Raw genomic sequence first — 23,523 nt, 5'->3', positions numbered from 1 at the left:
GCATAACTTTGTTCGACTGTCATGAATATATGATATGTGCATTGATATCAAGTACAAGTTAGCCAAGCACAAGTTAGATGAATCTTACCTGTCCAGGAGAAAATTAGCTACGTTGGCGTCTGTGTTCAAATTCTTCTCCGTTTTCAGCCGTCTCCATCTTTCAAAAGCATCTCCTATACAAATTCTGGTTTTATTTCGGACTTTGTCACGACGAATTTCTGAATTATAACGAGGTCTTTTTGATTTAGTAACGTTAGACATTATTATTCCAACTAGAGTTAGGGTAGGTTAGAGCAAAGCTGGCAACCCGGATCCCGAAACACTACTGACTTCGTGATTGGTAGATAGGTGGAGGGAGGCGCGTCAGGCCAAAACACAAAATGACAACATCAACATCAGTTGAGGGCTGCAAGTCCACTTTTTAAATGACAATATCCTAGCCATACTACTGTTGTCAGTGATATAAGTATTTGAAATTAACATGATTTCTTAATGTCTAGTGACACATCAGGGCCATTTTATGATTAATTGAAATAGATTTCTTACATACAGCTCCTTTAAATATATTAATAATATTTGAATTAAGTAATATTTTTGTTTCTTGAAACAGATCAGTTTAATTCAACATTCTCAAATATTTTGATAGAAATTTCACAAATATATTAAGTATATTATACAGAAATAATTGGTTAGTCAAATACTAAATTCTTTTAGTGAAAAAAGCTTAAATATGACTGTAAATTTTAGATAAAATTAACTGTTGGATTTTTACTAAATTATTTTGGTATGTTTAACTCAAACAATCAAGTAAACGATATTCAGAGATTTTATTAAGTTAATAAAGTTAAATATTTTCTGTAATATTTACTAAGCCACAGAATTATTTTTTACAGTGTGCGTGCACGCGTGTGTGTGTGTTATGAGAAAATTATGTTTTTTAACGCATAAGTAACTTAAGTAAAAATTTGTGATTAGTTACTTTATTTATCAGTCAGATAATAACGTAACACGCATGCTTTTTCCACTAAGAACAGAGAGAACTGTGTAGGCTTACCTTAGTGCATGAGTAATATTTAGGCTATTTTACTGAGGCTATATTTACATGAGCATTAAAGGAATATTTCAAGGGAACTCGAGCGGTGTCGAGACACTGTGGGAACGCCCCTGCGTGATTGCATTGTGTAATAAAACAGCAGGAGAATAATTACAGCACAGAATGTTGCATTTACCTCAGGAAATCCATTAATGACCAGCACTTTAGTTGACTAGAAAAAATAGCTATAGAGAGTTGTATTTTGCTAAATATGTGCACTATTCTTTTTTTATTTGTGCCATTAAATAATTGTTGTTATAATGAAAACCACATTATATTTAATTTAATTTGTTATTTTTAACCTTTAATAATAAAGATGAAAAACCAAACTCTCTGATTATATCTCATATATTTATTTAAATCATGTCCACACAGACGCGCTTCAGCCTAAGCCATCATCAGTGTGTGGTGTGAAACACCAAAAGGATTGCTTTTAAACATCACAGGTGAACCCCATTAACGTCATCAAATCATCTGCACCGTCAGGTTACCAACATTGTAGAAACACACAAGGAATAACACAACAAAACAGGCCATAGATAATGCTCACATGTAACCCTTATGAACAAAATTTTACCAAAAAAAATACGAGTAAAAAAGAAAAGAAAATAATAATAAAAGAAAAAAATAAAAGAAAAAAATAATTAACAAATTAAATAAATTGAACACAAATTTAAACATAAGTATATGACCGTTTCCTTTCTAAAGGTTACGATAATACAAATCTCGACTCAAGTTTGGATAGGGTACGTGGCATTGAACGAGAATCACTTTTTAAGAAAAAAAACAGCCATTACAGATAATCAAGTTGTCTTATCTACGACATTTTCTCCCCTTTCGGGTGAGATTAAATCAATAGTGAATAAGCATTGGCATGTTTTATCTAGTGACACACAGATCGGCCAGTCTTTTCAAAACCCTCCACTTTTTGCCAATAAGAGGTCGCATAATTTGAGAGATATGTTAGTTAGAGCTGATTCTTACACTCCGCCTACCAGTTGGCTTACAGCCCTTGATCCGGGCAATTTCCCTTGTAGTAGGGTGACCATATGTCCTGTTTAACCAGGACATGTTTGGCCAGGATTTCGAGATCGCCCAAAATGCCCGGGATTCGGCTTTTGCTTTCTACAGTCACCATTCATTATGTTTACATTATTACATTATTTGACACTGACACATACGTGCCAGCTTTGCAGGTCATGCATTCTGCTTCACACGGATCCCGATCGAGACGAAAACACAGGAATTTTCTTAGCAATGCTAAAACGCACATCAACCTGTTTAGCGTTCATGTAAACACTACATTCAGATTCACCAATCGGAATTAATTCAGTCCTACTGAATCAAAAGGTGTGCATGTAAACAAAATGAATGGCGACGATTAAGCAAAAGCCGTATCCCGGATATTTTGGGCGATCTCGAAACCCCGGCCGGACATGTCCTGGAATATGGTCACCCTACCTTGTAGGAGTTGCGTGAATTGTAATGCGATGATTAGGTAATTCTTTTTCACATCCACGGACTGGCAAGACATTCTCTGTGAGAGGGAGAATTACTTGCCGTACGTCCTTTGTTGTGTACTTACTTAAATGCCCATGTGGGCTCTGTTATGTTGGTAAAACAAAAAGAGAGTTAAAGGTGGGGTATGTGATTCTCTTTTTTGTCCATTTTTTCAAAATCACTTGAAATCCTATTCCTAACCCACTTACAGCCACTGAGTTAGAAGCACTGAAATGAAAATTAAGCAATTTAATCATCTGTGGAACGGGCAGGACTCGAAAAACTCCAGCCAATCATTTCCAAGACCACCTAGAATCATTGGACGGTAAGTTCGTCAATAAAACGGGCATACCATACCCCCTTTTGATTTTTTTACTCTTGTCTTTTTTATTTTTTTGGTAATTGTTCATAAGGGTTACATGTGAGCATTATCTATGGCCTGTTTTGTTGTGTTATTCCTTGTGTGTTTCTACAATGTTGGTAGTCTCGCGTAGCCAGACCTTCAGACTGACGGCTGAAGGTCTGGAATTCATAGCAGCTTTCTTTGGCCAAGGCCCGCCCATAAGGCCGTTTGACCGACATGTCAAACAACCAATTACAGTTCGTTTCGTTCAGCGTCACGTTTCGGGGCGTGGAAATGTCCCCACAACAACAGACCGGCGTGCAACAAGTCAGTCAGCATAGAAAATCAAAGAAGGAGAAGAAAACAAGCAGTAAGTCATTGATCTGTTCGTGCACGTATAACCTCGCATACTTTTGAGAATCCTACGTTTAGCTGATCTTGATAAATGCTCATTGTCACTCATGTAAACACAACAGTTTTTCTTCCGCAATCACACGTCTGCGCTTTGTTTCCCGGCGGACCGAAAATAAACGCGACACTCGCGCCCCCGGAAATCCGATAAAATTCAACCAATCAGATGACGACTTCGACATTCCTGAAGTGTTTCCAGTTAAGTGTACCATATGCATCAGACGTTTAGCCAACGTTCCGTGGGCGTGACGTCTGAGGCTGAGACTACAATGTTGGTAACCTGACGGTGCAGATGATTCGATGACGTTAATGGGGTTCACCTGTGATGTTTAAAAGCAATCCTTTTGGTGTTTCACACCACACACTGATGATGGCTTAGGCCAGGGATGGGCAACTTCGGTCCTGGAGGGCCACTGTCCTACAGAGTTTAGCTCCAACCCTGAAAAAATCACCTGCCTGTAATTTTCTAGTAATCCTGAGGACCTTGATTAGCTTGTTCAGGTGTGTTTGATTAGGGAGGACAGTGGCCCTCCAGGACCGAAGTTGCCCATCCCTGGCTTAGGCTGAAGCGCGTCTGTGTGGACATGGTATAAATAAATATCTGAGATATAATTAGAGATATAATTAGTAAAGTTTTCATCTTTATTTGATAACTTCTTTATAACTCGCACCCATAAACGGTCTGGGAGTTGAGCGCGCCTGTTCTCAGTAACCTTTAATAATACCAGCTGATAGGGTTCTCTGTATGTTTACAGCATTATGTGAGATATTTTTTCTTGAGAAAAAATAACATGTAGACTATCTACTGCACCTAATATTTATCCAAATCAGTCAATATTGAATCAAGATTGAAATCAAATCCCAAGAACTGAACTGAAAGTGAAAGTTGTGTTAACCCTTATAATAAAAAACAGCAGCCTACCAGTCATTGTACCATGTAAACATTGTAACATGTTGTCACTGAACTTAATACAATTCTTTTTAGTTACTAAATGTTTTGACAATCACAATTACACCTATTGTGATGCAAGCTGTTTTTTACATCCCCCCAATCCCAAAACAAAAAAGTTTAAAAATGGTGCACTTTTATGATGGACAGATGCACTTTTATGATGGACAGATGCACTTATGATGGACAGATGCACTTTTATGATGGACAGATGCACTTTTATGATGATATAGATGCACTTTTATGATGGACAGATGCACTTTTATGATGATATAGATGCACTTTTATGATGGACAGATGCACTTTTATGATGATATAGATGCACTTTTATGATGGACAGATGCACTTTTATGATGGATAGATGCACTTTTATGATGATATAGATGCACTTTTATGATGGACAGATGCACTTTTATGATGATATAGATGCATTTTTATGATGGATAGATGCACTTTTATGATGGACAGATGCACTTTTATGATGGACAGATGCACTTTTATGATGATATAGATGCACTTTTATGATGGACAGATGCACTTTTATGATGGATAGATGCACTTTTATGATGGATAGATGCGCTTTTATGATGGACAGATGCACGTTTATGCACTTATGATGGACAGATGCACTTTTATGATGGACAGATGCACGTTTATGATGGACAGATGCACTTTTATGATGGACAGATACACTTTTATGATGGACAGATGCACTTTTATGATGGACAGATGCACTTATGATGGACAGATGCACTTTTATGATGGACAGATGTACATTTATGATGGACAGATGCACTTTTATGATGGACAGATGCACTTTTATGATGGACAGATGCACTTATGATGGACAGATGCACTTATGATGGACAGATGCACTTATGATGGACAGATGCACTTATGATGGACAGATGCACTTATGATGGACAGATGCACTTATGATGGACAGATGCACTTTTATGATGGACAGATGCACTTTTATGATGGACAGATGCACTTTTATGATGGACAGATGCACATTTATGATGGACAGATGCACTTTTATGATGGACAGATACACTTTTATGATGGACAGATGCACTTTTATGATGGACAGATGCACTTATGATGGACAGATGCACTTTTATGATGGACAGATGCACTTTTATGATGGACAGATGCACTTTTATGATGATATAGATGCACTTTTATGATGGATAGATGCGCTTTTATGATGGACAGATGCACGTTTATGCACTTATGATGGACAGATGCACTTTTATGATGGACAGATGCACGTTTATGCACTTATGATGGACAGATGCACATTTATGATGGACAGATGCACTTTTATGATGGACAGATACACTTTTATGATGGACAGATGCACTTTTATGATGGACAGATGCACTTTTATGATGGACAGATGCACTTTTTTGATGATATAGATGCACTTTTATGATGGACAGATGCACTTTTATGATGGATAGATGCACTTTTATGATGGATAGATGCACTTTTATGATGGACAGATGCACTTTTTTGATGATATAGATGCACTTTTATGATGGACAGATGCACTTTTATGATGGATAGATGCACTTTTATGATGGACAGATACACTTTTATGATGGACAGATGCACTTTTATGATGGACAGATGCACTTTTATGATGGACAGATGCACTTTTATGATGGACAGATGCACTTTTATGATGGACAGATGCACTTTTATGATGGACAGATGCACTTTTATGATGATATAGATGCACTTTTATGATGGACAGATGCACTTTTATGATGGATAGATGCACTTTTATGATGGATAGATGCGCTTTTATGATGGACAGATGCACGTTTATGCACTTATGATGGACAGATGCACTTTTATGATGGACAGATGCACGTTTATGATGGACAGATGCACTTTTATGATGGACAGATACACTTTTATGATGGACAGATGCACTTTTATGATGGACAGATGCACTTATGATGGACAGATGCACTTTTATGATGGACAGATGTACATTTATGATGGACAGATGCACTTTTATGATGGACAGATGCACTTTTATGATGGACAGATGCACTTTTATGATGGACAGATGCACTTATGATGGACAGATGCACTTATGATGGACAGATGCACTTATGATGGACAGATGCACTTATGATGGACAGATGCACTTATGATGGACAGATGCACTTTTATGATGGACAGATGCACTTTTATGATGGACAGATGCACTTTTATGATGGACAGATGCACATTTATGATGGACAGATGCACTTTTATGATGGACAGATGCACTTTTATGATGGACAGATGCACTTATGATGGACAGATGCACTTTTATGATGGACAGATGCACTTTTATGATGGACAGATGCACTTTTATGATGATATAGATGCACTTTTATGATGGATAGATGCGCTTTTATGATGGACAGATGCACGTTTATGCACTTATGATGGACAGATGCACTTTTATGATGGACAGATGCACGTTTATGCACTTATGATGGACAGATGCACATTTATGATGGACAGATGCACTTTTATGATGGACAGATACACTTTTATGATGGACAGATGCACTTTTATGATGGACAGATGCACTTTTATGATGGACAGATGCACTTTTTTGATGATATAGATGCACTTTTATGATGGACAGATGCACTTTTATGATGGATAGATGCACTTTTATGATGGATAGATGCACTTTTATGATGGACAGATGCACTTTTTTGATGATATAGATGCACTTTTATGATGGACAGATGCACTTTTATGATGGATAGATGCACTTTTATGATGGACAGATACACTTTTATGATGGACAGATGCACTTTTATGATGGACAGATGCACTTTTATGATGGACAGATGCACTTTTATGATGGACAGATGCACTTTTTTGATGATATAGATGCACTTTTATGATGGACAGATGCGCTTTTATGATGGATAGATGCACTTTTATGATGATATAGATGCACTTTCATGATGGATAGATGCAATTTTATGATGGACAGATGCACTTTTATGATGGATAGATGCACTTTTATGATGATATAGATGCACTTTCATGATGGATAGATGCAATTTTATGATGGACAGATGCACTTTTATGATGGACAGATGCACTTTTACGATGGATACATGCACATTTATGATGGATAGATGCACATTTATGATGGATAGATGCGCTTTTATGATCGACAGGGGCCGTATTCACAAAGCATTTTATCTTACCACTAGGAGTACTCCTAAATTGCACTAAAAGATTTTAGATTCACAACGCCTTTCAGACCTACTCTTAGTAAAGAAAAATGACAACTCCTAAACTAAGAGTGAGTCTTCGTTGCTATGGATGACGTCATTACTCATGCACGAGCTTGACTGAAGTGGCCACCTTGATTGGCTGATGATTGTAACGCGGGAATGATTCCAAACACTTCCCCTACGATGATGAGTGACAGGTGACAGGTCTGAGAATGCGTGCGCTACACAAGTAGTGCGAAGGACGGAAGATGATGAATAACTGAATAAATAGCCTAAATGAATAAAGAGTAAGGCAAAACAAATAGCCTAGTAGCCTAATGAAACATATGGATTGATGCATTATCTTTGCAACATTATTGAATTAATCTGTCACTATATGCCTCTGTCTACGTTTGCAAAGAGAAGAACATTTTAATTTGATTCACAATGAAACGTTACAATTAGTTTACATGCAATGAGTAGCCTAGTTTTGGTTGTTGTTATTGCATCCCTAGTTATGCCTACAATGCAAAATTGTTCCCTCGTGATTGGAGCTCCTGTAGCCGCCGCATACGCATTTCAAAACATCGCGACGTGAAATGCCACAAAAAGCGGTTTGTGAAGGTCTTAGTGAGTCAGGAGTCCTCTCGACTTCTTTTAAGCTGTCCCAGGCTTAGGTGCTACTTTTAGGGCTAAAATGCTTCCTGAATTACTCTTAGTCAAAAAAAATTAGGAGTCCTAAAGTTACGAGTGACACGCCCATTATTTTTAGGAGTTGCTCCTAAATTCGCCAGTTAGGAGCTACTTTTAGCCTTAAAATTCTTTGTGAATACGGCCCCTGATGTGTGGTAAAGATAAGAGTTTAGCATCGAACGTGTCTAAATCTGACTCAGATGATCCAGTGTTATTCTCTATGATCAACTTCATGAAGATAAAATGAGTAAAATGATGTTAGAGCAGAGGAAAAGCTGATGACACAAATCTGACTGAATAATAAAAGATTAATTAAAACTGTGAATAATACAGTAAAAAACTTACAACTTTACTATGATGTGTAAATATTTACTGCTGATAAAGATTGGGCAGAAAGAAGAGCTTGTGTTTGAATGTAAAGTGTTATTGTGTGTCAAATGTTGGTCTGTAATATTATTAGAAAACATGAGATTAGTTTCCACTGTTATGCTTATTAATAATCAACTATATCTTACAGACGAAATAAGTATAAAATATTAAAATAAGGAATTTTTTAAATATAATATAAACTTATTTTTACTCTTATTTTAACACTTTAACGCTCTTATTTTAACACTTTAACACTCAAAGTGTTCAAATAAGAGTGTTAACGTATTAAAATAAGAGTGTTAAAGTGTTCAAATAAAACACTCTTATTTTAACACTTTAACACTCTTATTTTAACACTTTTAACACTCTTATTTTAAACAAGATTGCTCAAAAAGTTTCCCTGTGTGGGTTGAGCTAAACCTGTAAAACAGGAAGGAGTGGCGTGTGGTGTCAACAGTGACAGTAGGAGAGAGGCGGGGTTATAAGATGAAGAAGGAGTGTCGTTAGTAAGTGTATAAAGTCAGTTCTGCTCCTCAGACTCTCAGTAACACTGGAGCTTCTCTCTGTCCAGATCATCACAAGGTAATTAAACACTTTCATCTTTAAACATTTTATAAGAGTATTTTTTTAGATATTAATTATGAACAGAGATGTTACAGTACAAAGTATTGTAGTGAAACTGAAAGATAAATATGTATTTAAAAAATCACTAAGAAATGTGAAATTTCACTTTAACTATATATTAAATCTCTGTCTTTTTTTTCTAACAGATTTATGCAGAATCTGAACACAAGAGAAATGAATGCATGACAGGAATATATCTGGACCATTACAAACTACAGAAGAAGGACTTTATCTTTATATATTCAGTGTGATTTAATAAACTCTGGATTATTCTACATCTCTCTTCTTCTCACAGGCGAGAAACATGTTTCATATTTCATTTCTCATCTTTACTGAGGAGCTTTATCTTCATATGATGACTGGATTATTTGCTATTTTATCACAAATGTTTTATATTCTATATTTTAAGTGCATGTTCTCCGTTAGATGATCTGAGTCTATATCATCAGTTCAGTCTCTGTATTATAATTATGATGATAACGGGTTGTTTTCTTCATTTCCAGTCTCTGTTGATCCAGTCGGAGCTGTAAAGTGTCGTTCTGATGAATCAAATATGATCAAACATGAGGTGAGAAGAGAAAGATGTTTATTATCAGGACTCACACATAAACTCACATTTCTATATTTGTCATTTGTCATCATCATTGATTATTGTGAATATTGTAGAGTTAATCTGAGATGCTGTAATAACACTGAGCTCATGCAGATGTTGATCAGGAGTTGATCTGATGTCTCGTGATATGATGTTATATCGCTTTAATGAAACTCTGTCTGTGTGATTGAACAGATTCAAATGAAGAGGAGAAAGAAAATCAGCAGAAATCACAGATCAGCAGAAAACAAGAAGACTGAGAGAAAAATGGAGGACAGAAATGAGACACACACCAGTGAATCACCAGAGGAAAGAGGACAGAGACTTGATAGATGTGACAGTATGGAGAAACTAAATCCAGACTGTGAGTGTTTGATTATTATGGAACTTAATTTAATCCTTCATCACATTTTAGTCTGTTTTAAATTGAGAACATAATCCAAAGCAATGAGGATAGTCTGATATATATTTGTGATTTCTAGTCTCCTGTGATCCAGACGAGCCTGTACAGTTTGATTCTGATGTCAAAACTGAGGAGATTCTCATCAAACCCTTCATCATGTTCTCAAGAACAGCTGTGTTTAGGATTTATGTATATGTTGTATATATTTCTGTATATATTTTTGTATCGAAATTTTGTACGACAAAGCTAGACAGAAATCTGTTGTTGTATTTTGAATATTTCAGTGTATTTCATCTGGACAGTTTACATATTTAGTTAAATTTTCATATTTATAAATGTATACAATTAACAAGCAAGTAATATTCACTTCATATTGAAGAGCATTAAATTGTCCAGTGTTTGGCCAAATCTTGTGTTTGACTTCTCGTACTTGTGTATATTTTTCTGGCTTTAGTCACATGATATTAATACTGTAGTTCAGAGACTGACTGAATCTAAAGGGTCGGTGGGCCTTTAATGGTAGTTGTGTTAAGAAGTAGGAATTACGTTTGTGAAATCTAACATAGCACGGCGTTCGTGGCTCGACTAATCGAGACTGTTTACCAAGATGGATCCTGTCTGTAAATGCGTAATGTTCTGTCTTTATAAAGTATCTTCTTATTAAACTGTCTGTACACTTACAAAGTTCTCAATGCTTCGGTTTGCATGTAGGGACCCTCATTATGCTACCGTGTTAGTGTGAGGCTATTTTGAGCCTTGTTAGTGGTATTAACTAGCGATTTACTTTTACTTACTCTGTGCCCCATATACTAGTGTTATGAGCTAATCTGTTTTTAAAGATAAAACTCTTTACATTCGATTTTAATGAAAACGCATCCCAGAGAACGATCGACTCGGTAACCATGTGTTAATTACCCCTAGGTTCATTTTTCACTGGAATTGTCCTTTAAGAGATATGCGATTCATATGTTAGTGCAAAGACTATGTGGACTACTATAAGTTATGATAAGGTGGATTTTGCTCATGTGGTTGATTAATGATATGTATATTCTGGGTGTTTGTATAACACACATCTTTTTGCATTGGGAAATGACTTAAATATTTGTATTTTGAGAGTGTTACAGTATAATAAAATGATACAAAATAATATATGAAAATTAACTTAAAACCAAGCATCATGCCACAAAAAGCTCATGTTAAATCCATTAATTTTTATTTACTGTGATTATATCTTCCTGGTGTGCTTTACTTTCAGAAAGTGTGGAAACCACTTGGAAAATGAAGTGAGTCTATAAACTACTGTAATTCTTTCTTCACTATAACTGTAATTATAGTGCCCCCCCCTCCCCACCCCTTTTATTTTATCTTAAAACTGTTTTTAACTTTCATGGCCTTTGTCGCTATACAGTTATTCAGTATTAATCCCAGTTTTCATGACAGCATTTTTTTAAGAGCAACTATAGTTTGTGTTTTCTACACTTTCCTTTCCTCATAAAACTGACGGAATAGGAGCTGATGTTTTTGAGTGTTGTTGATTTTGTGCTTCATGATGATCCTCATTGAGCTTCAGATCAGATTCTCAGATTTTCTCTTCACTGTTTCTGACCCCTAAACTAAAGGCTGAGGGCCTCTGGTGGAGCAGCAAGGCTGAGGGCCTTAATATAATAAATATAGATGATGATGTGATCTTCTGTTCTTCTGACACTGATTGAACTGTGTGTCTGATCTTATTCTCATCGTAACATTGAGTGTGTTTGCAGTCAGAACTCAAAAGAGTTATAATAAATATCATCCTGTGAGCCAGCATCTCATTCTCTTCTAATGTAGGACATTTGTTTTAGTGAAATCATCGAATACATGCCATAGTTAAGACTGGAGAGAGACCAGCATTTTTAAACTGATAAATCCAAAAGATGTTTTGTTTTCACATTTATTTGACGATGTTCACTAAATTCATCTCACATTTTCAGACAATCTAGACAGAAGTTATCGAATGTTATCTTGTTTTGTTTTTATAACCATTGGCATTTACTTTACATTTATTAAGCAGACGCAAAATTAATATACTTGTATATGAAAACAAGTCAATCAATCAATCAATCTTTATTTAGTGTTTGATACAGTATAGATTTATTCACAGTAAACAACAGTCAATAATGCAAACAATTCAATTCAAGAGGAATGAAGAAGAAATACAAGTGATTCATCATAAAGAGGAAATAAACACAAGAAGTGCAGGTAATATAAAGTTTCATGAATTGTTCAGAATAGTAAAGCTATCAGCTGTTTCTGTGGAAGAGTTCATGTCTGATCTTGTCCACCAGCTCTAATATCAGTCACTGAACCCTGCAGGAGTGAAACACAGTTTACTCTCTGACCTTCGCTCATAGACACAAAGTACAATGTGCAAATAAACACAAAAAGTTCTGGGCCCGGTTTCCCAAAGCGTTCTTATCTCTAAGTAGTTCTTAACCTATTCCTTAACCTCTCTCTTAACCTTATGGGACGGTTCCCGAAACGTTCGTACGCTAAGTATATCTTCTGTAAGTCACACTTTCGTAAGGTTGGTCTGGACCATTCGTAGCTCTCTCTTAGCGTTGTTGCAGGTCTAAATGAATATAATTCTGAAGTTTTAATACACCCAGACAGTATTAAATTAGGCTAATTCAAGTGTTTTCATGCAAAGAATAAAATTGTCATTACACTGATTGTTGTTAGATTTTTAATTATATTATTATACAATATTATGAATTGAATTAAAACGCTCTTTTAAAGGCCAGTGAAAGCATAGGCTACTGTCAGTTAAGTCCTATTCGGACGCTAATATTGTTTCTCATGGGCTCGTACAGTATTTTAAACATTTACAGGGGTAAGTCGGTGATTTTATTGCCGTCCGAATCCATAATATCAGTGTTTTTCTCACCCAATCCGCGTAAAAATCCCTGGCCAAATTAGTACCTTCTGTTTTTGTGACAAACAGGTCGTGTGGTAATTTAATTGCCGTCTGAATCCACATCTCTGAGTTTACAAGAGATTCAAAATTCACGGTTTAAATCCTTTTTGATCACTGCCGAGCACCGTACGCAAGATGTAAACTTTTATTACTGAAATGCTGGAAAGTATTTACACAAGAACAATATTTCATCGCAGCTCCACCTCAGCGAACAAAAATGGGAAAGAAAAGGCGGCATGCAAATTTTTGAAAAGGTTATTGTGGCAGCAATAGGCTATATTACAATTTTAAAATATGTAGGATAGGCTATTATAGGCTATTTATAGTTTGGATTATTTTTTATAATATCCAATAATCATAATAAATTGCAATTTCAACTATTTCTGAAGTGCTTCTTTTATAAAGATGACCGCTTTTTCACATAAACAGCCCCTGCACGAGAGAATAATTGATTCTCGAGTCATCGATTTCAAACAATTCAGCAGCATCGCCACGGACAGCGCCGGGTCACGTCGCACGTAAGAAGCTATATCTTAAGCAGCTTTCTAAGGTATAGTTCGGGGAACACACTTAGGAAAATAAACAAATTTGGTAAGATATATCTTTCGAGTCTTCTTAGCAGGCTAAGAGTGAGCGTTATCGGGAAACCGGGCCCTGGCTGGTTTTCTAAAGAGAAAACACTATCAGAACTAGGGCTGGGTATCGATTCAGATGTTACAATTCGATTTCGATTTGACTCAATGAATATATATTTAATACAAATCCTATATTTATAAAAAAGAAAAAGAAAAAAGAAAAGTGATAAAGTTTACAAGTGGTCAATTAATAAAAAGAAATTAAGAGCTACAAACCTGTATATTAAACTCTTTTTATTTTAGGTACACTTGGGTACATTAAAACAGAATCATATTTACCTGTGCTCTTCCTGTCTAACAGGTAGGACATATGCAGAAATTGAATAAAGTTATCAAACAGTCTGCGCCACATTAATTATAAATTAGCCTATATATAGACTAATCCTTATTAAAGTTACAAAAGTTCTTTAGTCAAGAGCAGTGTTTTTCTCTGTTCCCTTTGTTCTTTGAATAACTTTAACGAAAGAGATAATTAGTGGCTACTGTGTACTGTCCCTTTAAAGGAACACTCCAGCATTTTTTGAAATAGGGCTTATTCACCTTCTTTCCTACATTTAGATAGGTGGGCAAATGCATTTTTGTCTCAGTGCATGCGTTGTTTTAGTTTGACAGGGTCGGCGCTAGCTTAGCTTAGCATAATGAATGGAATTCTTTGTTGCCAGCTAGCATGGCCTGAGTAAAAGTGATATAAAAAACCCCACCTAATTACTTCTTGTGGCCTGCGTATTCACAACGAGTACAAATAGCGATGCAGATTAACACTAGGCGATTTCCTAGGCAGATATTGACGTGGGACTATATTAGGGGGAAGCACAGGCGAAGCACTGCTAACGTTACTTGGACGCAGGTATAATATGGGTCGATCTATACATGCGTCATGTTTAAAATAATCACTTACTCTGTGGACAGAGTGGACCAGCCGCTGCTGACTATTATCTCACACGCACCTCATTCTCTCACGAGTCACAACTCTTCACGTTCATCATAAGATTGCTCTTATGTTATGAAGATACTCGACAAAAAGACATTTTGGCATAATTGTGTGTGTTATTGTTCGTTCAAGTGTGAAAGAGAACTGTATTCTGGCATGCTGTTTTGTGCGCACGCACGATATTAGCGCGAGTCTTTCTGTGTGTCACAGTCAGGACATTCACAGGCAGCGCGTTCATTTTTGTCTTATCGCGCATGAATGGTTTAAAAGCATTTGCATGAATAAGAGCAATCACGATGTAACACTAGCCAAAGGATGCTGCAAAAATGAACAGATGCTGCGTTAATTGCGTTAACAGCCCAAATTTGTTTATTTCATTACAAAAAAAAATAATAATTGCGTAGGCTTGACTTCGTGATTGCGATATGATTAATCATGCAGCACTAGTTGAGGTTATTTTATGATTAACATAAAACAAACATAGAATCTCACAGCATTAGCTATGAAATGGAGTTTGCAAGCCTATGAACAGTGGAGGAAACCAATGCTGGCTTTTAGGTAATAGATAAATAAATATGGAAAAAAAATCGATTTGTGGCGTTTGAGAATCGATTTTGAATCGACCACATTTTAAAAAACGATTAATCGAAAAATCGATTTTTTTTTATTTTTTTGCCCAGCCCTAATCAGACCTATAACACAGCTGTCAATATATCACAAGTGTCTTCATCAGTTCTATAGTTTAATTCTCTATTTATTCTCTGTATATGAAGTGTGTGTGTCTCACCCTCTTCTGGGTCTTCATCTGAAACATCAGAATGAAAGTCTTCAGGTCTGTCAGTGTCATGAGAAACTAGAACACAAACATCTGATCATCTTCATGTACAGTATCAGATGAAATAACAGTTCAGGACTGATGTGACCTTCAGACACCAGAGAAGAAGAAAGACAATAACAGTGTTTTATCTTAAACATCATAAAGACTCACAGTTTGGTGTTCCACCGTTAATGCTGCTCTGTGTTACTTCTCTCAGCATCTTTTTCTCTCTTGATTCATTAGTTTGTGTCTCGTCCTCTTTCTTTGGCATTTTTATCTTTCTTTTAGCTTACGGACTGAAACCTGCAGTGAATGTTGTGTGAGTCATCCTGCTTTATATAGTCATAATGTGGGTGGTGCCGCACCTGTTCATTCAGCAAACAGACTTACCGTAGTTTCTTTTTCATAGAACTGATGCAGGCACTTGTGATTGACAGCTGAATGTTCTAGTTTATTTTACTTAACAACAAACACAAAATACATTGTTTTCTCCATTCTGTCACCTTTGGGTTCTTGCCACCATTTAATATTCAACAATGATCAAAGCGATATACTTCTTTCTTATATATTATATAAAGATTAAACAAGTGTTAAAGAAACTTTTGGCTTTATATGAAAAAAAAAATTATATTATATTGTCATCGATGTAAGTGTACCATCGATAAATTTTTTTATCGCCCTGGTCTAATCAACACTGAACTTACTTAAGATGGACAATGACAGTTATCCTGTTACATAATAAAGGTAAAGATAAATATCCATCTATGAAATGAGAAAATTGTTAATCTCTTTATTTTCATTATCCAAGGAAGGGCTAGACTCACACTTTTTACTATATGCAGATCAGCAGTCAGTTTAAATATTACAGCCTTGACTACAAAAATGTATTGAACATTTTCAATTATTATCTAGGGGGAAACATTGACCACTATACTGCCCTACAAAACAAAAAGGCAGTAACTGCATTTTTGGTCAAAAATGAGTTATTATCATTTTCATGACATTCAAGGCATCCTTTGTTATGTGACAAAACATCTTATCTCAAATGTGTGTCGTTTTGGAGAAAAATGGTAATAGTCTTTGGAGAATCTGTAGTTACTGCCTTTTTCCTTGGTATGGTGCCACGTTTTTGGTAATACAAAGCAAGTTTACAAAGCAAGAATACAGTAACTGCAAAATATGGGTAAAATATCAAATTAAATATGAGGATTGATATGTACAAAGAATAAGCTAATATAAAGTAACAAAACAGCCACATGTCCAATAATCTACCTACAACTACTTTAAAGTCATTTTTCTCAGTTCTGCACTCTGCGTAGTTACTGCCTTTTTGCTTTGTAGGGCACTATAATGGGGCATGTTGTCACACTGTAAGCCTCCTGTTCATTGACATTGACTGATGAAATTATTTCTTTAAAAAAAACAACATCTTTCTCAACATATTTGTACTTAATATGTACTTAATGGGCTGTTTAATGGCTTTTCAGTGAAGTTTAAACAGAAAAAAAAAAAAAAAAAAAAAAAACACAAAACAGCAAAAATGTAAAAAGTTTAAAAAATGATTTAGGCTATGTATTTGTGTTTACTAGCAGCACTAGATTCACTGTTATGGAACCAGCACTATTATGGAATAAAGTTAAATTAAGTGAAAATAAGGTGCTTAATTTAACTTTATTTCATTTAACTTAATAACAGCAACATGCATTATTATTAATCACTTTGGTAAATGTGAAAAGAATTTAGTCTGTGTTGCTTATTGTGCAATTCAATATGAATATCTGCTTCAGTTTTTTAAATTTTAAAAATCTTATTGTATTTTATTCTTGTAATCTCTGAATCTAGAAGCAGGGTTTCAACATATAAGATGTGTTGTGAACATGTGATCTTGATTCTTGCATCAGTGTAAGAGTTTGTGTTTATTATTAAAGCTTTAGTGATGAACATGCTCAATCAACACTCGTCTTTGGCCATTGGAAGAAAAAAGTACAATATGAAAGAAACACACAAACAAGCAGTTTAAGTATCAAAACATTTTTATTTTATTTTTTTCCTGAAAATTATAATCAGGTTTGTTCTCTGCTGGTAGTAGCCTATGTTTACTATAGTGAAATACATATAGTGAATTAGTTTCATTAAAAAATAAATCTAGTTCATATTTATTTACAATTAATTCTAGTAAGAGTTTAAGAACATCATGCAGGAAAAACACTCTTAAATGGTTTTAAAGCTGTTACAATTCTTGTCTTGTAACACAACTGGTGTTGTGTTAGCGGCCGCTAAGTGAATAACTAAAGATCTCTGCAATGGAAGTGAATCAATCAAAACTAACTTTAGCTGGACAATAACTTTATTCTAGAGCTGCTGTAAAGCCAAAACAATCTCTGTTACTGTAATCTCCTATTCTTACTGTAAAGCTGCTTTGAAACAGTCTATATTGTTAAAAGCGCTGTATAAATGAAGGAGACTTGACTCTTGTTTCCCCTGTTTTGTGTTTAAGGACTTTTATATTCATATGTTCCCATTGTCCCAGTGTTTTGGTGCGTTCACTGTTGTTTAACTTTAATAACCAATGAATGACACAATGGGTTCTTGGTTAATCTCTCTTCCATATACACACTCTTATGCCGAGTTAACACTGCACGATTTTAGCCTCGATTTTCACTTGCCGACAAATTCCCGAAATCATAGGCAAATCGGTGCTCGTTCACACGAGTGACAATCACGCAGTGTAAATGATCAAAGACGCGATCTGAGAGAATTGCTCATGAGATATTTGGCATGTTAAATATCTGGACGTGTCGCGATTCATAATCCTGGGCTGCGTTCAGCCGCGACAAAAAGTTGCTAAAAAGCTTTTTAAAGGTGTGATGAACTGAGAAATCAAATTTTCCTTGAGATTTTGATGAGGTCATCATACTATAAGAATATCCTGAAAGTTTCAGAACTGAAAACTTCCTTGTTAGTCCAATAAAAGCTTTTATTGACACCAGGCTCAGCGAACAACAGGTTTTTCTAAGTGGGGATCTATGACGTCAAAGGGTATCAAACCCCGCCTCCGCAGAAGATGATCGACGCCCACTTCAACACCGCCTGTTTAGCCCCGCCCACCGACTCGCGCGTTACATGAAACTCATTATAATATGCAAAACTGTTATCCAATCATAGATTAACTTTTTGGCGTTTACTTCCAAGTCTTCAATGCGGCACGCCCATAAAAACCGAGCGTTTCAGGAGCTAGGCTCAAAGGCAGGGTAGAAAATAGCCTATTACTGATTCATTTTGATGTTTTTGAATGTAAAAACCAAGCGAACGTCATAAGTTGACCTCAGACAACAATATAAAAAAAATTAAAAAGCCAGTTCATGATGACCCCTTTAAGTGGAAACGGTGGTGAGTCGTGCAGAGAGAGTCAGAGAGTCGTGCAGTGTGAAAACAACAGTGATTCGACTACTTTAAATCGTGCAGTGTGAACTCGGCATTACTCTTGATTGTCGTCTCCCCTTAATGTTGCATGTTTGAGCCATGTGTGACATCTAGAGTTTGAGCTTTCTTCATTATCGTCATGTGATCCGTGAGTTTCTGTGAGCGTCTCTGAGTCAGTCTCTGCTGGTCCGTCTGGATCATGAGAAACTGTAGACAATGAGATCACAAATACGGCATTCCTAGTTAAAACTGATCAAAAATTGCAATCAAGTTGAAGAAATATGTGTAACAGTGTTTTATCTTGAAGATCATTAAGACTCACAGTTTGGTGTTCCACTGTAAATGCTGTTGTGTCTGACTCGTCTCCGGATCTGTTCCTCTCCTGGATCAAGAGCTTGAATCTCATCCTCTTTCTTTGTCATTTTCCTCTTTCTCTATTTTCCTGATGTTTAATTCTCCTGCAGTTCGAGGCGCTCCACAGATCTGCCGTCACAATCCATTTCTCCTTTCTGCATTATATCTGTGGCAAAACATATCAAAGTTTGACGTTTGTGGTAACACTTTACAATAAGGTTCATTAGTTAACATTGGGTAGTGTATTAACTAACATGAACTAACCATGATACGTTTGTTTCTGTATTTGTTCATCTTTGTTAATGTTAGTTAATAAAAATAAAGCTGTTCATTGTTTGTTCATGTTAGTTCACAGTGCATTAACTAATGTTAACAAAATTTTAATAATGTATTAGTAAATGTTGAAATTAATATTAAAGATTAATAAATGCTGTATAGTTAGTTAGTTAGTTAGTTAAATTTTATTTCTGTGTCATGCCAAACATTTGGCCCATCCCACATCGGATTACAAGACACCACAAACTTATTTAGCAAACATCTTTTGGTCGCATATACAAATCATTCGGGGAAATACATGAATACAAATATATACATACACACACACACACACACACACACACACACACACACACACACAGCATATACAAACAAATCCTCATCTACAGATCATCTCGATAAAGAGCTTTTTGATCATATCAAAAGCTTTCTGAAAATCAATAAAGCACGAATGCTTATTTTCACTTATTCTTTTAGTTATAATTGTAGATCAAGACATGATCTTGACTTACGGAACCCATTTTGTTCTTCCACGGGGATCTCTTCTTTCTCTCGGTACACCATGAGCCTTTCATTAAGTAATTTAGAATCATTAAACTAATCCCTCTATAATTCAAAGGCACCCTCAGATCCTCATTTTGGGATTTTGGTATCGGATTAATAATAGATTTAAGCCACATAGATGGTATTTTGCCGGATTCATAACACCATTTAAATAAATCAAACAAAATATCGAATAGTTTGGGTGATTTTAGTATTTCATTTGGGATATTTTCAACCCCCGTCGCTTTTCCTAACAGCTTTATTAATGATAATTTGAACTATAAGTGCAGGTCATTATTAGTTCATGCTAACTAATGTTGTTAACTAATGTTAACTAATGAACCGTAATGTAAAGTGTTACCACATTTGTTAATAATTGATTTGCAACACAGAATTACATTTCAGTTTCTTTATAGTAACATTGTATTTGTGTTGAGATTTAAATAAAAAGAAAACGTGTTTTAATTACCTTGTGATGAGCTGAAGAGCATCTGGTGGCTAATAATATTATATCTCTGAATAAGAGACAAACATTTCCAGTAGTCTTTGATGAGGTTGCATGAAAAGGCCAGCAGAGACACACACACACAGAGCGATTATAGAGTGAAAGTGAAGGGAAGGAACTGTCCTCTTTTAGAGCCTCAACTCTCTCTCTTATCTCTCTAGACCAACTGACCATATTTTCAACCGTATCTGGAACATTCTTAGACTTGTTTATCATGTTTTACCCTTGAGTGGAGGCTCTTTTACTGTCACGGTCACACATTTCTCATTTCCAGCAGGAATTCAATGGTCATGCATCATACAATCATATAAGCTCAATAACAGCTCTTTGTTCTATCAAATCAGACCTCGTGCAAATTATATTATTATCTAATTACTGCCTTTCTAAGCAATTCCATTAATAAAGAAAAATCAAACATATAGAACATGCAAACATAGTGCATAACATATTAGATTTCTTCCACAAGGGTTAATATGCAGTGCAACTGACGCTGGAGCTTTAAGGTTATAAACACACACACACACACACACCGAGCTGAAGCTGTGCGAGTTTGATTAGACTTTATCATTGCTTATCAACTACTACCAAATGTTACTGCGCATTACAGTAACAATAACAGTATTGTTCAAACCTGCGGCTGTCAGGATATATAATAATATCATTTTTGTTCTGTACATAAAGGTTTTTATTTCTAGTGGTTGACCAATGTGTGTTTTTCAATAACTGAAAGAATTCTAAATGAATGCTATTCATCCTAATAGAATTACAGACTGACTGGAAATACATTTTATATTATATTACTGGTATACTGGTATTACTGGTACTGAATCAGCTGACCCGTGTGTGTGTGTGTGTGTGTGTGTGTGTGTGTCTGTCTCTCTCTGTGTTTGTGTATGCGTAGTTTAGTGTTCTTTCTTTAGCACCAATGTTGCTTCATTAAAGTTCCTTCATGTAGTCCATCAGTAGTTTCTGTCCATAAGCGGTTTATATCTCATCTGTTAATGTCTCTCAGTGAAAGACTCTCTACAGCTTCATCATGAGAGACTGAAGAAAATAAAGATTAAAGTGGAAACATTATAGAGTGTGTAAAAAGACATTTAACACATCTTTATAACAGAGTTCTAGATGTATGTATGACCTGAAGCTCAGAGATGTTAAAACACTCAGTCTGGTCTTCTTGCCTCCACACTGTCCTGATGAGAATGTCTCATGGATCTTTTCTTCTTTAACTCTTCAGATTGTGAGTTTCTCTCTTTGTTCTCCTGATTTTTGTTGTTCTGTTGTTCCTGAATCTTCAGATTATCTCCATCACACATCATCTCCAGTCCATTAACCTTTATTCTCTGCTTGGGAAAAAAAATGATTTACTATTTGTATTGCTGCCATAAAATGGTCTAAATGAACAACACGTGACCCGTGCTTGCAGAATGAGTGTGAATGCGCACAGGATCATCACGAGCTACAGCCAAAACGAGAGAAAATGTATATTTCTGTCGAATTTGAGGTTTTCACAAAAAATGGGTTAGACTTAAGATTTGTTAAACATCTAAAATTATCTTTATTTGTGTGTTTTCTGAGGAAGTATCTTTCTTTTGTCCATGAAATGCAGTTTTTCTCCATTCTCTTCTCGACCGGCGCTTCCATCAGCACAAGTTTGGTATCGTTTTAAAGCGCAATATTCCAACTTTGTGAATATTCATAGTGAATTCTTGAGTCTGAACCAATGAAATGTGATTTTCAAACTTATGCTGATGTAAACAAAACGATCTTACTCGCACTGACTGACAGACAAGACTCTCAGACACACGCAATCCAGACAAACACACACACACACACAGGAAAAAAATCATGGAAAAATTAATATAGATATTTGGTTTTGACTTGGTGTGTGCCAAGTTTGGAGTTATTACCAATGATTTTAAGGTATAGTTGCTAGCTGATTGTTATTCTCTCTGAGATCTCCTCTCCTCTGTCTCTGAAACCTCATGTCCTCTCGCTGGTTTGAGATGCGCCTCGGCTGAGATGCGGTTGAGAGAAGCGGCTGCACTGAGAGACTCTCTTCATGATGTTTCTCTTCACTGTCTCTGATCCTGAAACTAAAGGCCTTTGAGTTTCACCTCAAATCTACTTCTGACATCTAGTGGACAAAGATGAAAACTGCAGATCATATTCTGTGTGTTAGGAGGAATAGAAAACACACACTCATACAGATTTATTTACAATGCCTTCATTTCTATTTTAAACAAGTGACATTCTCTCAGTTTAATTCACTGAATGTCATTCATTATCAACTCACAAATAATAATGTGATTTTACATTTTGTGTGAATGACTGAACTTCTAGCAACTTCTGCTTTAATGTATACTATGATGTGTTTGTGAACAGTAGATATTGAGTATTGAGTAAGTGTTGATCTGTTGTTGTTCTGAACAGCTTCAGTTCGTCTGTTAAAGTCACTAATGTTCTGCTGATGGAAATCAGTGTTAATAAATCAGAGATGATTAAATGAGCAGCTGATGGAGTTTATCAGATCTGAGTTTTACATTTAACATTCAGACTCTTGAAACTCTTCAGGAAACAATACGGCTGCGTCTCACATCAGATATTCAGAGGAGATATTGTTCTGAAGAAGTATTATTATACTGAGACTCATGATTGTAATGCATGTATGAGTGATCTGAGTTTGTCATATTGTTGAATCAGGAGCTGATGGAGATTTGCCTGATATGAAACATCATCATCAGCTTCTGCTAACAGAAGAATCCAGAAACACAGTCTCTGGGAAGAACATCAATTATTCCCTGTTTCTAACTCTATCAGAAAGAGAAACAGAGAGATCTTCTGTGTGAAACGACAGATGAAGC

At 35.7% G+C, this 23,523-nt stretch overlaps 1 protein-coding gene and 2 long non-coding RNA genes across 5 annotated transcripts in view; 1 reads left to right on the top strand and 2 right to left on the bottom strand.

Annotated features, from left to right (window-relative positions):
- LOC311096819 (uncharacterized protein) overlaps positions 1-23,523 on the bottom strand; it is a 291,191-nt gene that overhangs the window by 218,743 nt on the left and 48,925 nt on the right. The window lies entirely within an intron of this gene.
- LOC311096841 lies at positions 9,101-12,020 on the top strand. The gene is made up of 5 exons (XR_014609141.1): positions 9,101-9,185; positions 9,374-9,522; positions 9,731-9,795; positions 10,015-10,183; positions 10,302-12,020. It is a non-coding gene; the product is annotated as an uncharacterized lncRNA (long non-coding RNA).
- LOC311096830 lies at positions 17,574-22,745 on the bottom strand. Of its 2 annotated transcripts, none has more exons than XR_014609127.1 (4): positions 22,570-22,745; positions 20,624-22,002; positions 19,304-19,501; positions 17,574-19,188 (listed from the first exon to the last, which is right to left on the bottom strand). It is a non-coding gene; the product is annotated as an uncharacterized lncRNA (long non-coding RNA). The 2 variants fall into 2 exon arrangements; XR_014609128.1 differs by having other exon boundaries at positions 20,624-22,005; positions 22,570-22,702.

The sequence above is a fragment of the Abramis brama genome (assembly GCF_963993115.1).
Source record: "Abramis brama genome assembly, chromosome: 15".
Taxonomy (NCBI): Eukaryota; Metazoa; Chordata; class Actinopteri; order Cypriniformes; family Leuciscidae; genus Abramis; species Abramis brama.
The sequence above is the reverse complement of the archived record's forward strand: the minus strand, read 5'-3'. Positions and strand labels throughout refer to the sequence as shown.